General features: G+C 37.7%; 4 non-coding genes across 4 annotated transcripts; all 4 read left to right on the top strand.

Moving 5' to 3' along the window:
* The first annotated feature begins 934 nt into the window (after window positions 1-934).
* On the top strand, window positions 935-1,016 carry TRNAS-UGA (transfer RNA serine (anticodon UGA)). The gene has a single exon. It is a non-coding gene; the product is annotated as a tRNA-Ser (tRNA).
* Window positions 1,017-2,612: 1,596 nt separating this feature from the next.
* On the top strand, window positions 2,613-2,694 carry TRNAS-AGA (transfer RNA serine (anticodon AGA)). The gene has a single exon. It is a non-coding gene; the product is annotated as a tRNA-Ser (tRNA).
* A 655-nt stretch (window positions 2,695-3,349) lies between these two features.
* TRNAQ-UUG (transfer RNA glutamine (anticodon UUG)) lies at window positions 3,350-3,421 on the top strand. The gene has a single exon. It is a non-coding gene; the product is annotated as a tRNA-Gln (tRNA).
* A 2,592-nt stretch (window positions 3,422-6,013) lies between these two features.
* On the top strand, window positions 6,014-6,095 carry TRNAS-AGA (transfer RNA serine (anticodon AGA)). Its single transcript has one exon. It is a non-coding gene; the product is annotated as a tRNA-Ser (tRNA).
* The last annotated feature ends 1,405 nt before the right edge of the window (window positions 6,096-7,500 follow it).

Genomic DNA, 7,500 nt, shown 5'->3' with positions numbered 1-7,500 from the left:
AACTGGGCACACATTTCGATTTTTCCATCTGCACTCAGATCGACGATGCCCAATGTTTATGATGAAACAAGCAATTTAAAATCCACATAATAAAAGACAAAAAAAGAGTTCAAGGATTCATGGAATACCATCGTCAAAGCAGTAGGATTAGGATCAAGTAGGATTAGCAAAAATTAAAATTGTCTATGTCATACCAAACAATCTCATACTCTGTGAATAGAGTCAATATTCACATAACACTCTTTCCAAGTGCCTTAGTCTGACAAGGATTTGAAGCCAAAATGGCTGCAGGAAGTGTTTTCGATTTTTCTCTAAGCCATCTTTTCTTGTGTTTTCCAGAATTTCCTAAAGTGCCTTATAAACATTTTTGGTGGTGTTTTTTTTAAATTCTTTTCGGCGTCTTTTGAATGTGTTTTGTGGCTTTTTTTGTAGCACACAAAAGTCAATCAGGACCCTTTATAGGGTCTTTCGAACCTTACCCTTGACTTGTATTATAAGTATGGAGCTGTTCAAAGTGAAAAACAGCTGAAGATTGAGATGGTAATTTCAGTTAACTGCTGGACATTTTTTGGAAACTTCAGATGGTTAATAGACGCTCCATAGCCTGATCAAATGAACATCAAGTCTTTTTTACTTGGAAATGATTATGTTCAGTCTTCTCAGCATTTTCGGATTATTTTTAAGGATGTTTTTGGAGCTGACTGACTCCAAATCCACATTATGAAGAGGGAAAAGCTTTAAACTGTGAATGGTTCCCATTGATGATGACTTTAAATCAGATTTTTGTATTTTACTGAGACCTTGTATTTTCTTTTCATTTTCTGAGATGTCTTCCAGAGGGTTGATCACTGAGCGTGATCATGGTGCAATAACTTGGTGCAATAGTTTTCTAATAAGAAAACATGTGTGAAGCTCATAACAGCTTGACATCCGAGTAGTCGTGGCCGAGTGGTTAAGGCGATGGACTTGAAATCCATTGGGGTCTCCCCGCGCAGGTTCAAATCCTGCCGACTACGTCTATTTTAATAGCTTTTTGACCTTTTATCTTTGTTGTTCAATTTGCATGTTTACTAGTCTATTCCCCATGACAGTGATCTGTGATGGAGCGAGTTTCCAGGACCAAACTGACTTTATCTTTGACTGTTCTTTAGATAATCTATTCTGGAGCAACATTACATGTGCGACTTGTCGCCAATCAAAAGAAACACCGTGGGTGCCATCATGTAAGAGGTTTTTCTCTTGATCTTGTCCAGCAGCCACAGACCGCTGTCCTGGCTAATGGACTGGGACATGCACTTTGATTTGCACAAACCTTAAATTATCTCTCAGATGAAGCCTTTTACCATGCAATGCTAATCTTTATCGACTACTGGATGAACAGTTTTCTAACACTATAAGTTTTGCAATTTATTTTTTTCACACTTTTTCCAAGTAACAGATACAGCAATCTTTTTACTAGCCACTTTTCATCAACATTTCAAACTGCGCTAGCTGTGATATCGTGGAAATGTTGGTAAATTTGTGGAATGAAAGGTTATAAGATATCAATTTACCATTGTGTATGATTGCAGATTTGCACTGCAGCTTTGGAGCCTGTTTTCGCCATCGTTCACGATTTCATATGCTTTATTCAGCAAAACAAGCCGCAGCCATGATTGTGTCATGGTTGGTTCCATGGTGTAATGGTTAGCACTCTGGACTTTGGATCCAGTGATCTGAATTGAAATCTCAGTAGAACCTGAGCACACATTTTGATTTTTCCATCTGCACTCAGATCGACGATGCCCAATGTTTATGATGAAACAAGCAATTTAAAATCCACATAATAAAAGACAAAAAAAGAGTTCAAGGATTCATGGTCAAAGCTGTCAATATCACTCATTGTCTATGTCATACCAAGCAATCTCATACTCTGTGACTTGAGTCAATATTCACATAACACTCTTTCCAAGTGGGTGAATCTGACAAGGATTTGAAGCCAAAATGGCTTCAGGAAGTGTTTTTGATTTTTCTCTAAGCCATCTTTTCTTGTGTTTTCCAGAATTTCCTAAAGTGCCTTATAAACATTTTTGGTGGTGTTTTTCTAAAAATTCTTTTCGGCGTCTTTTGAATGTGTTTTGTGGCTTCTTTTGTAGCACACAAAAGTCAATCAGGACCCTTTATAGGGTCTTTCGAACCTTACCGTTGACTTGTATTATAGGTATGGAGCTGTTCAAAGTGAAAAACAGCTGAAGATTGATATGGTAATTTCAGTTAACCGCTGGACATTTTTGGAAACTTGAGATGGTTAATAGATGCTCCAAAGCCTGATCAAATGAACATCAAGTCTTTTTTACTTGGAAATGATTATGTTCAGTCTTCTCAGCATTTTCGGATTATTTTTAAGGATGTTTTTGGAGCTGACTGACTCCAAATCCACATTATGAAGAGGGAAAAGCTTTAAACTGTGAATGGTTCCCATTGATGATGACTTTAAATCAGATTTTTGCATTTTACTGAGACCTTGTATTTTCTTTTCATTTTCTGAGATGTCTTCCAGAGGGATGATCCCTGAGCTTGATCATGGTGCTATTAGAAAACGTGTGTGAAACTCATAACAGATTGACGTCTGAGTAGTCGTGGCCGAGTGGTTAAGGCGATGGGCTAGAAATCCATTGGGGTCTCCCCGCGCAGGTGCAAATCCTGCCGACTACGTCTATGTTTAAAATAACTTTTTGACCTTTTATCTTTGTTGTTCAATTTGCATGTTTACTAGTCTATTCCCCATGACAGTGATCTGTGATGGAGCGAGTTTCTAGGACCAAACTGACTTTATCTTTGACTGTTCTTTAGATAATCTATTCTGGAGCAACATTACATGTGCGACTTGCTGCTAATCAAAAGAAGCACCGTGGGTGCCATCAGGTAAGAAGTTTTTCTCTCGATCTTGTCCAGCAGCCACAGACCGCTGTCCTGGCTAATGGACTGGGACATGCACTTTGATTTGCGCAAACCTTAAATTATCTCTCAGATGAAGCCTTTTACCATGCAATGCTAATCTTTATCGACTACTGGATGAACAGTTTTCTAACAGTATAAGTTTTGCAATTTATTTTTTTCACACTTTTTCCAAGTAACAGATACAGCAATCTTTTTACTAGCCACTTTTCATCAACATTTCAAACTGCGCTAGCTGTGATATCGTGGAAATGTTGGTAAATTTGTGGAATGAAAGTTTATAAGATATCAATTTACCATTGTGTATGATTGCAGATTTGCACTGCAGCTTTGGAGCCTGTTTTCGCCATCGTTCACGATTTCATATGCTTTATTCAGCAAAACAAGCCGCAGCCATGACTGTGTCATTGTTGGTTCCATGGTGTAATGGTTAGCACTCTAGACTTTGAATCCAGTGATCTGAGTTCAAATCTCAGTAGAACCTGGGCACACATTTTGATTTTTCCATCTGCACTCAGATCGACGATGCCCAATGTTTATGATGAAACAAGCAATTTAAAATCCACATAATAAAAGACAAAAAAAGAGTTCATGGAATACCATGGTCAAAGCTGTCAATCAAGTAGGATTAGCAAAAATTAAAATTGTCTATGTCACTCATTGTCTATGTCATACCAAGCAATCTCATACTCTGTGACTTGAGTCAATATTCACATAACACTCTTTCCAAGTGGGTGAATCTGACAAGGATTTGAAGCCAAAATGGCTTCAGGAAGTGTTTTTGATTTTTCTCTAAGCCATCTTTTCTTGTGTTTTCCAGAATTTCCTAAAGTGCCTTATAAACATTTTTGGTGGTGTTTTTCTAAAAATTCTTTTCGGCGTCTTTTGTGGCTTTTTTTGTAGCACTCAAAAGTCAATCAGGACCCTTTATAGGGTCTTTCGAACCTTACCGTTGACTTGTAGTATAGGTATGGAGCTGTTCAAAGTGAAAAACAGCTGAAGATTGATATGGTAATTTCAGTTAACCGCTGGACATTTTTGGAAACTTGACATGGTTAATAGACGCTCCAAAGCCTGATCAAATGAACATCAAGTCTTTTTTACTTGGAAATTATTATGTTCAGTCTTCTCAGCATTTTCGGATTATTTTTAAGGATGTTTTTGGAGCTGACTGACTCCAAAACCACATTATGAAAGGGAAAAGCTTTAAACTGTGAATGGTTCCCATTGATGATGACTTTAAATCAGATTTTTGCATTTTACTGAGACCTTGTATTTTCTTTTCATTTTCTGAGATGTCTTCCAGAGGGTTGATCACTGAGCTTGGCCATGGTGCTATTAGAAAACGTGTGTGAAACTCTTAACAGCTTGATGTCCGAGTAGTCGTGGCCGAGTGGTTAAGGCGATGGGCAAGAAATCCATTGGGGTCTCCCCGCGCAGGTGCAAATCCTGCCGACTACGTCAATGTTTCAATAACTTTTTGACCTTTTATCTTTGTTGTTCAATTTGCATGTTTACTAGTCTATTCCCCATGACAGTGATCTGTGATGGAGCGAGTTTCTCGGACCAAACTGACTTTATCTTTGACTGTTCATTAGATAATCTATTCTGGAGCAACATTACATGTGCGACTTGCCGCTAATCAAAAGAAGCACCGTGGGTGCCATCAGGTAAGAGGTTTTTCTCTTGATCTTGTCCAGCAGCCACAGACCGCTGTCCTGGATAATAGACTGGGACATGCACTTTGATTTGCACATACCTTAAATTATCTCTCAGATGAAGCCTTTTACCATGCAATGCTAATCTTTATCAACTACTGGATGAACAGTTTTCTAACAGTATAAGTTTTGCAATTTATTTTTTTCACACTTTTTCCAAGTAACAGATACAGCAATCTTTTTACTAGCCACTTTTCATCAACATTTCAAACTGTCCTAGCTGTGATATCGTGGAAATGTTGGTAAATTTGTGGAATGAAAGGTTATAAGATATCAATTTACCATTGTGTATGATTGCAGATTTGCACTGCAGCTTTGGAGCCTGTTTTCGCCATAGTTCACGATTTCATATGCTTTATTCAGAACAACAAGCCGCAGACACGACTATGTCATGGTTGGTTCCATGGTGTAATGGTTAGCACTCTGGACTTTGAATCCTGTGATCTGAGGTCAAATCTCAGTGGAACCTGGGCACACAATTCGATTTTTCCATCTGCACTGAGATCGACGATGCCCAATGTTTATGATGAAACAAGCAATTTAAAATCCACATAATAAAAGACAAAAAAAGAGTTCAAGGATTCATGGTCAAAGCTGTCAATCAAGTAGGATTAGCAAAAATTAAAATTGTCTATGTCATACCAAGCAATCTCATACTCTGTGACTTGAGTCAATATTCACATAACACTCTTTCCAAGTGGGTGAATCTGACAAGGATTTGAAGCCAAAATGGCTTCAGGAAGTGTTTTTGATTTTTCTCTAAGCCATCTTTTCTTGTGTTTTCCAGAATTTCCTAAAGTGCCTTATAAACATTTTTGGTGGTGTTTTTCTAAAAATTCTTTTCGGCGTCTTTTGAATGTGTTTTGTGGCTTTTTTTGTAGCACACAAAAGTCAATCAGGTCCCTTTATAGGGTCTTTCGAACCTTACCCTTGACTTGTATTATAGGTATGGAGCTGTTCAAAGTGAAAAACAGCTGAAGATTGATATGGTAATTTCAGTTAACCGCTGGACATTTTTGGAAACTTGAGATGGTTAATAGACGCTCCAAAGCCTGATCAAATGAAAATCAAGTCTTTTTTACTTGGAAATGATTATGTTCAGTCTTCTCAGCATTTTCTGATTATTTTTAAGGATGTTTTTGGAGCTGACTGACTCCAAATCCACATTATGAAGAGGGAAAAGCTTTAAACTGTGAATGGTTCCCATTGATGATGACTTTAAATCAGATTTTTGCATTTTACTGAGACCTTGTATTTTCTTTTCATTTTCTGAGATGTCTTCCAGAGGGTTGATCACTGAGCTTGATCATGGTGCTATTAGAAAACATGTGTGAAACTCATAACAGCTTGACGTCCGAGTAGTCGTGGCCGAGTGGTTAAGGCGATGGACTAGAAATCCATTGGGGTCTCCCCGCGCAGGTTCAAATCCTGCCGACTACGTCTATGTTTCAATAAGATTTTGACCTTTTATCTTTGTCGTTCAATTTGCATGTTTACTAGTCTATTCCCCATGACAGTGATCTGTGATGGAGAGAGTTTCTAGGACCAAACTGACTTTATCTTTGACTGTTCATTAGATAATCTATTCTGGAGGAACATTACATGTGCGACTTGCCGCTAATCAAAAGAAGCACCGTGGGTGCCATCAGGTAAGAGGTTTTTCTATTGATCTTGTCCAGCAGCCACAGACCGCTGTCCTGGCTAATGGACTGGGACATGCACTTTGATTTGCACATACCTTAAATTATCTCTCAGATGAAGCCTTTTACCATGCAATGCTAATCTTTATCAACTACTGGATGAACAGTTTTCTAACAGTATAAGTTTTGCAATTTATTTTTTTCACACTTTTTCCAAGTAACAGATACAGCAATCTTTTTACTAGCCACTTTTCATCAACATTTCAAACTGTCCTAGCTGTGATATCGTGGAAATGTTGGTAAATTTGTGGAATGAAAGGTTATAAGATATCAATTTACCATTGTGTATGATTGCAGATTTGCACTGCAGCTTTGGAGCCTGTTTTCGCCATCGTTCACGATTTCATATGCTTTATTCAGCACAACAAGCCGCAGCCAAGAATCTGTCATGGTTGGTTCCATGGTGTAATGGTTAGCACTCTGTATTTTGAATCCAGTGATCTGAGTTGAAATCTCAGTAGAACCTGAGCACACATTTTGATTTTTCCATCTGCACTCAGATCGACGATGCCCAATGTTTATGATAAAACAAGCAATTTAAAATACACATAATAAAAGACAAAAAAAGAGTTCAAGGATTCATGGAATACCATGGTCAAAGCTGTCAATCAAGTAGGATTAGCAAAAATTAAAATTGTCTGTCACTCATTGTCTATGTCATACCAAGCAATCTCATACTCTGTGACTTGAGTCAATATTCACATAACACTCTTTCCAAGTGGGTGAATCTGACAAGGATTTGAAGCCAAAATGGCTTCAGGAAGTGTTTTTGATTTTTCTCTAAGCCATCTTTTCTTGTTTTTTCCAGAATTTCCTAAAGTGCCTTATAAACATTTTTGGTGGTGTTTTTCTAAAAATTCTTTTTGGCGTCATTTGAATGTGTTTTGTGGCTTTTTTTGTAGCACACAAAAGTCAATCAGGACCCTTTATAGGGTCTTTCGAACCTTACCCTTGACTTGTATTATAGGTATGGAGCTGTTCAAAGTGAAAAACAGCTGAAGATTGATATGGTAATTTCAGTTAACCGCTGGACATTTTTGGAAACTTGAGATGGTTAATAGACGCTCCAAAACCTGATCAAATGAACATCAAGTCTTTTTTACTTGGAAATGATTATGTTCAGTCTTCTCAGCATTTTTGGATTA

Source organism: Dendrobates tinctorius, unplaced genomic scaffold (assembly GCF_039654945.1).
Source record: "Dendrobates tinctorius isolate UK_male_01 unplaced genomic scaffold, ASM3965494v1 ptg000048l, whole genome shotgun sequence".
NCBI classification, from domain to species: Eukaryota; Metazoa; Chordata; class Amphibia; order Anura; family Dendrobatidae; genus Dendrobates; species Dendrobates tinctorius.
This window is presented reverse-complemented; position numbering and strand designations above follow the sequence as displayed.